Here is a 10,000-nt window from a genome sequence, read left to right on the forward strand (position 1 = left end):
CTTTGGAGGTCTTGGCAGCCATTTTGAAGCTCTCCAAGAGCAACCCCTCCAAACAAATAATTCCCTCATAATCTGGAGATCTCCGGCCCCCCTCACGTGTAGTGAGGAAGTGGTGATAACGCCATTTTGTATACCCGTGTAAAGGAGGCTTATCATGACTCCATAATTAGGAGATAAAATATTAACAAGCCGTAATGTGTCCTTTCATCGGAGTTTACACCTGAGCGGCCAGCAACAGGCATGAGTCACTGATATGAAGGGAGACGTGTCTTGCACACATTGGACACCGCACACACCGAAACGCGTTTCAAGGGGAAAGCTATTTTAAGACGGAAAAGTGACAACCGCCATGAGAGCAGCCACCTGAGTCAATACAAGATCCCCCTCAGGTATAGGAGGAGGAAAAAATGGATTAGGTGTAAGGTGTTTTTTTTTTTATTAAGTGGCCGCGTTCTTGTGATGACTTTGGCCAAGGTCTAAGCTATATTTAAGAAGAGATTAAAGGAATTTCATGGTACAGATAGCGCCCTGCCCCCAACACTCGCCTCTCCTGAGAAAGCAGGTTACATATAAACAGCAACTGAAGCCTTGGAGAGATGCGACATCCCAGCACCACAAGGAAGCCGGCCTCTCCGAGGACAGGGCGCACGCTACGTACCTCTGATAACGAGCAAGCGCCCGATTTATCTGAGGCAGGCATAAGACTGCAATTAAATGATCTCCACTCCTCCATAACACACATTTGGCTCGGCGACGTGTGGGTACAATTTCTGTAGAGGGAGATAAGCAGCAGCAGAAATATCTGGCGTCTGCTTAGCTCACATTAGAACAAGAAATATTTATTTATTTGGTGCGGATCTGCTCCAAAATACGTTGCTGTTCACACGCTGAGTTTTTGGTGCAGAAATTTTCTGCACCCAAAACTGCATCTTCTGTGAGAAAGACAAAAAAAAATGAGGTGCATTTTTGCAGTGTTTGAGGGGTTTTTTTTTTTACATGGGTTTTTCATAAGGAAGTCAATGGGTGGAAGAGCTGGAAAAAAAAACCAAAACACCAAGAATTGATATGCTGCAGTTTGTTTTTTTCTGCACCAAAATCTGCAAGGAAAAAAAAAAAAAAGAAGCAGCATGTGCACAGCCCTTAATTCTCACGGACTTTGCTAGCATAAGGATACACATGCGTTTTTGTCACAAAACTGCATAAAAAAAAAAATGCAGCCTGCACACACAGCTTTAGGCTGTGTGCTGCGCATGTAGCGGATTTGCTGCTTTTTTTTTATTCTTGCAGATTTTAATACTACAAGGAAAAATGCATCCCAGCAAAGCCTATGAGAATCCTGAAGTGCGGTGCCCACGTTGCTTATTTTTTCTTGATGATTTTGTTGCAGAAAAAGCAGCTCGTCAATTTTGCTTTTTTTCCCTGTGTTTTTCCTATCAATAGATAAAAAAGGCATATTTAAAAAAAAAGCCTAAGTGCTGCAAAAAGCGCATATTTTTTTGCAGCAGCTTTTTTCCTGCTGAGATGCAGTTATATGTGCAGGAAAAAAATCTGCCATGTGTGCACACAGCCTTAGTTTCTTTTAAAAAAAAAAACAAAAAACAAAAACACTATGGCGGTAAAAGAGGGGGGGGGGGGACCCCCAAAAAAACAAACTTTGGCTGTGTGCACACATTGCAGATTTTTTTTCTGCACATAAAACTGCATCTCTTAGCAGGAAAAGAGCTGCTGAAAAGAAAAAAAAAAAAAAAAAAAAAAAAGTGCTTTTTGCAGCATTTATGCTTTTAAAAAAAAAAAAAACAAATGCTGCAAAAAGCACTTTTTTTTAAAAAAAAAACAACATGTCACTTCTTTGAATTAAATCCTTATGGGATCTAGTCCAAACTTGGCTGTGTCCAATCAAAAAGGCAGCAAACAATACCTTAGCATAAAAAACAAAGCAAAAAAAAAAAAAACAACAAACACCTAAACGCAACTTCAGGTTTAAAAAAACTGCTCCAAATAGTTTTTGGGGCAGTTTCCATTTGCAAGTTTTTTAAAAAAAAAAAAACAAAAAACCCTGAAAACTTTTTTTTTTTTCAAGTAGAAACCGCTTAGTTTTTTTTCCCCCTGATGCTGTTAATGCTGAGTTTTTTTTATCCTAAATTTTCTTATTTGTTGCCTTTCAAATGGCCTAGTCTGGAGGCAGATTCAAATAAGCATGGGTTGTTTTTTTTTTTTTAACTTTTTTTTAATTTTTCAAAACCTGTTTACAAAGGGAAAACGCCATATTAACGAAAAGTGGATTTTCCATAGAAATGAATGGGAAGAGTTTTCTAAGCATCCTCAAACTCCCATGTAAGCAAAAAAGAATTCCTCGCTCAACTGTTAGTCTAATGTCCTGAACTTTATAGCATTTTAGGGGCAAGTTAAAATGGAAAGACCTGTGAATGGGGGAGGGATTGCGGACGCAATACAGACAAAATATTTTGGCATTAAATTTTGGCATTCCCATCTCCAAGATCCTATCCCGATATGTAGTAGGTGTAATAATATTATAAAATACCTCCAATTAGAAATGTAGTATAGTTCTCCTGATATAGCCATGTTTCTTACCGATGTTGCAATGCCCTGCACATGAGGTATCTATAGCTACGACTGTCTCTTACCTCATGTGCAGGCATTGCAGCTTAGGTATCTATGGTTACATACACTCAATATAGTGACAGTTAGATGCTCGTGGACAGAACCATGGATACCTAAGCTACTGCAATGCCCTGCACATGAGGTAAGAGACATGGCTAATCAGAAGAACTAGACTACAATTCTAATTTGAGGTAATTGCTAAAATTCTTATTACACCTACTACATATTGGGATAGGATCTTGAGATGAGAATACCCCTTTAAAGTTGCACTTAAGGTAAAAGTTGGGCATTTTGCCAAGATCGGCCCACCATCTCCTGTATAGAGGAAAATGGAAGTGGCCCTCGTGTAACCATTCCACAACATGCGAGATGGCCAATTTATTGGTTTTCGATTTCTTGCAAAGCCTGTGCAGCCTTAAAGGTGTTGGCCACTTCCTTGTCTGTGAGGAAAGCTGCATTAAAAAGAGTAAGTGGCCAACCCCTTTAAGGTCGGTCTCCGTAAGGGTCCATCTAGTTTGACTAAAGTTTCCATTTACTTTGACAAGAACACTAATCCCTCCACGCAGTGACACAAGCTATTTTAGGTGGTTGCGGTGAAGACCACCAAAGTCCAAACCTAACGCATAGTGAAGAACTTATTACACTCATGCACATACTCTTACTGAGCCGCAGGTCCGGATCTCAACTTTTGGAAGACACGATGTGCATTATGAAAGGTGTCATGTTGTGGACCAGGCCTCAAATGCTGGACTAGAATGAGTGAACACTACGATGCTGAGATGATCGGTACTCGTAACTAGCGATGAGCGGGCACTACCATGCTCGGGTGCTCGGTACTCGTAACTAGCGATGAGCGGGCACTACCATGCTCGGTACTCGTAACTAGTGATGAGCAGGCACTACCATGCTCGGGTGCTCAGTACTCGTAACTAGTGATGAGCGGGCACTACCATGCTCGGGTGCTCAGTACTCGTAACTAGCGATGAGCGGGCACTACCATGCTCAGTACTCATAACTAGTGATGAGCGGGCACTACCATGCTCGGGAGCTCGGTACTCGTAACTAGCGATGAGCGGGCACTACCATGCTCGGTACTCGTAACTAGCGATGAGCGGGCACTACCATGCTCGGTACTCGTAACTAGTGATGAGCGGGCACTACCATGCTCGGTACTCGTAACTAGTGATGAGCGGGCACTACCATGCTCGGGTGCTCAGTACTCGTAACTAGTGATGAGCGGGCACTACCATGCTCGGGTGCTCAGTACTGGTAACTAGTGATGAGCGGGCACTACCATGCTCGGGTGCTCAGTACTCGTAACTAGTGATGAGCGAGCACTACCATGCTCGGGTGCTCAGTACTCGTAACTAGTGATGAGCGGGCACTACCATGCTCGGGAGCTCGGTACTCGTAACTAGCGATGAGCGGGCACTACCATGCTCGGTACTCGTAACTAGTGATGAGCAGGCACTACCATGCTCGGGTGCTCAGTACTCGTAACTAGTGATGAGCGGGCACTACCATGCTCAGGAGCTCAGTACTCGTAACTAGTGATGAGCGGGCACTACCATGCTCAGGAGCTCAGTACTCGTAACTAGTGATGAGCGGGCACTACCATGCTCGGGTGCTCAGTACTCGTAACTAGTGATGAGCGGGCACTACCATGCTCGGGTGCTCAGTACTCGTAACTAGTGATGAGCGGGCACTACCATGCTCGGGTGCTCAGTACTCGTAACTAGTGATGAGCGGGCACTACCATGCTCGGGTGCTCAGTACTCGTAACTAGTGATGAGCGAGCACTACCATGCTCGGGTGCTCAGTACTTGCAACTAGTGAGTGGGCACTACCATGCTCGGGTGCTCAGTACTCGTAACTAGTGATGAGCGGGCACTACCATGCTCAGGAGCTCAGTACTCGTAACTAGTGATGAGCGGGCACTACCATGCTCGGGTGCTCAGTACTCGTAACTAGTGATGAGCGGGCACTACCATGCTCAGGTGCTCAGTACTTGTAACTAGTGATGAGCGGGCACTACCATGCTCGGGTGCTCAGTACTCGTAACTAGTGATGAGCGGGCACTACCATGCTCGGGTGCTCAGTACTCGTAACTAGTGATGAGCGGGCACTACCATGCTCAGGTGCTCAGTACTTGTAACTAGTGATGAGTGAGCACTACCATGCTCGGGTGCTCAGTACTTGCAACTAGTGAGTGGGCACTACCATGCTCGGGTGCTCAGTACTCGTAACTAGTGATGAGCGGGCACTACCATGCTCGGTGCTCGGTACTCGTAACTAGTGATGAGCGGGCACTACCATGCTCAGGAGCTCAGTACTCGTAACTAGTGATGAGCGGGCACTACCATGCTCAGGCGCTCAGTACTCGTAACTAGTGATGAGCGGGCACTACCATGCTCGGGTGCTCAGTACTCGTAACTAGTAATGAGCGGGCACTACCATGCTCAGGAGCTCAGTACTCGTAACTAGTGATGAGCGGGCACTACCATGCTCGGGTGCTCAGTACTCGTAACTAGTCATGAGCGGGCACTACCATGCTCAGGAGCTCAGTACTCGTAACTAGTGATGAGCGGGCACTACCATGCTCAGGTGCTCAGTACTCGTAACTAGTGATGAGCGGGCACTACCATGCTCGGGTGCTCAGTACTCGTAACTAGTGATGAGCGGGCACTACCATGCTCAGGAGCTCAGTACTCGTAACTAGTGATGAGCGGGCACTACCATGCTCTGGTGCTCAGTACTCGTAACTAGTGATGAGCGAGCACTACCATGCTCGGGTGCTCAGTACTCGTAACTAGTGATGAGCGGGCACTACCATGCTCAGGAGCTCAGTACTCGTAACTAGTGATGAGCGGGCACTACCATGCTCGGGTGCTCAGTACTCGTAACTAGTGATGAGCGGGCAGTACCATGCTCAGGAGCTCAGTACTCGTAACTAGTGATGAGCGGGCACTACCATGCTCGGGTGCTTGGTACTCGTAACTAGTGATGAGCGGGCACTACCATGCTCAGGTGCTCAGTACTCGTAACTAGTGATGAGCGGGCACTACCATGCTCGGGTGCTTGGTACTCGTAACTAGTGATGAGCGGGCAGTACCATGCTAAGGAGCTCAGTACTCGTAACTAGTGATGAGCGGGCACTACCATGCTCGGGTGCTTGGTACTCGTAACTAGTGATGAGCGGGCACTACCATGCTCAGGTGCTCAGTACTCGTAACTAGTGTGAGCGGGCACTACCATGCTCGGGTGCTTGGTACTCGTAACTAGTGATGAGCGGGCACTACCATGCTCAGGTGCTCAGTACTCGTAACTAGTGTGAGCGGGCACTACCATGCTCGGGTGCTTGGTACTCGTAACTAGTGTGAGCGGGCACTACCATGCTCGGTACTCATAACTAGCAATAAGCGAGCACTACCATATGCTCAGTACTCGTAAAGTCCAGATGGATGCTCAAACAGGCTTGACTCTTGTGCAGAGTATCAGGTTAGTCCATGAGGGACTTGAGCATATTTGAGTAAGATTTTCTGGGGGGAAAAAAATGCTTGAGTCCCCCATTGACTTCCATTATACTCAGTACAAAAGTAGAGTACATGCGACTAGACGTTAGGAGTACAGAGCACTCGTGCATGGCAGTGCTCGCTCACCACTAGTCACAACTTAACTGTCTAAATTGCTGCACAATGCTTTTCCCGAATTCTTACAATAAAATATTTTACAATTTCCAGAATCTGTTGAATAAAAATGTTAAATAGTGAATAGTCTTTCTTCTGTGAGCTGTAACGGAGTATTTGCCTGATCCAAATATAAAAGATATGAAGTGTACATAGAACACTGCTATTTACTTGTGCTGGAGGCTCCACATGACGACCTCTGGGAGGAACAGCAAATCCCTATAGTACGGGAGGCACAGCCTGCTCACAGCGTGCCCAGCCAATCACTCGGGGACAGCTCATGCTCTGCACTCACTTCTGAGAAGTTTGGCCCTTGCTTGAGAGATTGCAGTATGACAGTATCAACACAAGCAAGCATGGTAATATGTAATAATATGGAGGACATTCAACACATCCTAACCGTGAGGGTCAATGACCAGTCATAACTAGTGATGAGCGGGCACTACCATGCTCGGGTGCTCTGTACTCGTAACTAGTGATGAGCGAGCACTACCATGCTCGGGTGCTCATTACTCGTAAGTAGTGATGAGCGGGCACTACCATACTCAGGTGCTCAGTACTCGTAACTAGTGATGAGTGAGCACTACCATGCTCGGGTGCTCATTACTCGTAACTAATGATGAGCGGGCACTACCATGCTCGGGTGCTCATTACTCGTAACTAGTGATGAGCGAGCACTACCATGCTCAGGTGCTCATTACTCGTAACTAGTGATGAGCGGGCACTACCATGCTCAGGTGCTCAGTACTCGTAACTAGTGATGAGCGGGCACTACCATGCTCGGGTGCTCATTACTCGTAACTAGTGATGAGCGGGCACTACCATGCTCAGGTGCTCAGTACTCGTAACTAGTGATGAGCGGGCACTACCATGCTCGGGTGCTCATTACTCGTAACTAGTGATGAGCGGGCACTACCATGCTCGGGACTGGTAACCAGCAGTTGCACGCTTGGACAGGCTTGACTTGTGTACAATGGATGTCAATGGGAAGCTCTTTTGGAAAAATGCTTGCGTTCCTCATTAACTGCCATTATACCTGGGTACTTGAGTTACGCCCCTCAGAGCATCAGACTGCTCATTATGAGTACTGAGCACCTGAGCATGGTAGTGCCCGCTCATCACTAGTTACAAGTACAGAGCACCCGAGCATGGTAGTGCTCACTCATCACTAGTTACGAGTACTGAGCACCTGAGCATGGTAGTGCCCGCTCATCACTAGTTACGAGTACTGAGCACCCGAGCATGGTAGTGCTCACGCATCACTAGTTACGAGTATTGAGCACCCGAGCATGGTAGTGCCCGCTCATCACTAGTTACGAGTACTGAGCACCCGAGCATGGTAGTGCCCGCTCATCACTAGTTACGAGTATTGAGCACCCGAGCATGGTAGTGCCCGCTCATCACTAGTTAGGAGTACCGAGCACCTGAGCATGGTAGTGCCCGCTCATCACTAGTTACGAGTACTGAGCACCCGAGCATGGTAGTGCTCACGCATCACTAGTTACGAGTATTGAGCACCCGAGCATGGTAGTGCCCGCTCATCACTAGTTACGAGTACTGAGCACCCGAGCATGGTAGTGCCCGCTCATCACTAGTTACGAGTACTGAGCACCCGAGCATGGTAGTGCTCGCTCATCACTAGTTACGAGTACTGAGCACCCGAGCATGGTAGTGCCCGCTCATCACTAGTTACGAGTACTGAGCACCCGAGCATGGTAGTGCTCGCTCATCACTAGTTACGAGTACTGAGCACCCGAGCATGGTAGTGCCCGCTCATCACTAGTTACGAGTATTGAGCACCCGAGCATGGTAGTGCCCGCTCATCACTAGTTAGGAGTACCGAGCACCTGAGCATGGTAGTGTCCGTTCTTTACCAGTTACGATTACCGGCCACCAGAGTAGTGACCGCTCATCAATATTCTCCACGGTACAGATGTTGATTGCAGCTTACTTCTTCGAAATGGATCAAAACTACTAAATCATACATGGTGGATCCTTCTGTCCCCCCGATATTTATTGAGGAAGAGTCAGATGGACCAAACAATACACAGACTATCAGGCGAATCTGCTGATATCAGCCGCTTCAGCCAACATTAGTCTAATGTGTATGGAGGTTTCATGGCGGAACTCACTCGGCCAGCGGTGCAGGGACACAGCGGCGGACTCCATTATTTTTAAAGGGAATGTGCTCTGTTTCTTGCTGTGCAGGGAAAACCCGTGTAGAGGGTGCAAAGCTGTGGGCCTCTCCGTTTCAGGATAGCTGTTGGTCCTCGTAGATTCCAATCATAACAATAAGCGTCATTTTATAACGGCTCAAACAGACGAGTGTATATAATCGGAGAGCACAAGTCCAATATCCAGTGCGACAATGCACATGGGCGATTTTCCATGTGGATCGATGGTCTGCATGGAGAATTAAAAAGATTTCAAAAAATGGTTTCACAGACCCGCACAATGCATGTAATGAGGCCACTCTGGCACCCATTAGATGAGCACATGGAGCCAGTCAGGTCCACAATTTGCGGTAGCACCTGATTCGATTTTCTGAGCCCAGCCCAAAATGGAAATACCCCTTTCATTAGCGTGAAGGCTGGTACAAGAAATCCCACAAGATCCCACTGATTATATAAAAAGGTTCGGAGCCCGATGGACTCTGCCGTGCAAATTACAGGACTCCGGGGAACGAGCGCAATGGAAACTACGCACTTCTATTATATCGGCAGCTACAGGGAGATATCAGGAGACCGGCGCGATCTTCAGGTCCTTCAGTGCCAGAACAATGCCAGCCTTCAGTAATCCAATAAAGGGTTACCAATAGTCAGAAAAGCAAACATAAAAGTGCACAAATACCGAGCCACGAAAACGGCGACACTCTCCAGTACACCCATAACAAAACAATGACGCAACATGGCCGGACGTATCCAACACCCATCACAATCCATATGGGTCCGACCGAGGAAACTCAAAACGACCACAAACAAGAACAGAGGACAATGAGGACCCCAAAATCTCAGGGGCAGGAGCTAATGAGGTCACCTCAAACTGGCTATGGGCCCCCTCTCCTGCTATGGCCCCCCCCCTTCTCCTGCTATGGCCCCCCCCCTTCTCCTGCTATGGCCCCCCCCCCTTCTCCTGCTATGGCCCCCCCCTTCTCCTGCTATGGCCCCCCCCTTCTCCTGCTATGCCCCCCCCCCTTCTCCTGCTATGCCCCCCCCCCCTTCTCCTGCTATGGCCCCCCCCCCTTCTCCTGCTATGGCCCCCCCCCCCTTCTCCTGCTATGGCCCCCCCCCCCTTCTCCTGCTATGGCCCCCCCCCCTTCTCCTGCTATGGCCCCCCCCCCTTCTCCTGCTATGGCCCCCCCCCCCTTCTCCTGCTATGGCCCCCCCCCCTTCTCCTGCTATGGCCCCCCCCCCCTTCTCCTGCTATGGCCCCCCCCCCCCCTTCTCCTGCTATGGCCCCCCCCCCCCTTCTCCTGCTATGGCCCCCCCCCCCCTTCTCCTGCTATGGCCCCCCCCCCTTCTCCTGCTATGGCCCCCCCCCCCCTTCTCCTGCTATGGCCCCCCCCCCTTCTCCTGCTATGGCCCCCCCCCCCTTCTCCTGCTATGGCCCCCCCCCCCCTTCTCCTGCTATGGCCCCCACCCCTTCTCCTGCTATGCCCCCCACCCCTTCTCCTGCTATGGCCCCCCCCCCCT

The 10,000-nt window shown here is 48.6% G+C and overlaps 1 protein-coding gene across 3 annotated transcripts in view; it reads right to left on the reverse strand.

Moving 5' to 3' along the window:
• Nucleotides 1-10,000, reverse strand: part of LARP1 (La ribonucleoprotein 1, translational regulator) — a 130,193-nt gene that overhangs the window by 91,356 nt on the left and 28,837 nt on the right. The gene's annotated exons all lie outside the window — the stretch shown is intronic.

This window comes from Anomaloglossus baeobatrachus, chromosome 4, assembly GCF_048569485.1.
Source record: "Anomaloglossus baeobatrachus isolate aAnoBae1 chromosome 4, aAnoBae1.hap1, whole genome shotgun sequence".
Taxonomy (NCBI): Eukaryota; Metazoa; Chordata; class Amphibia; order Anura; family Aromobatidae; genus Anomaloglossus; species Anomaloglossus baeobatrachus.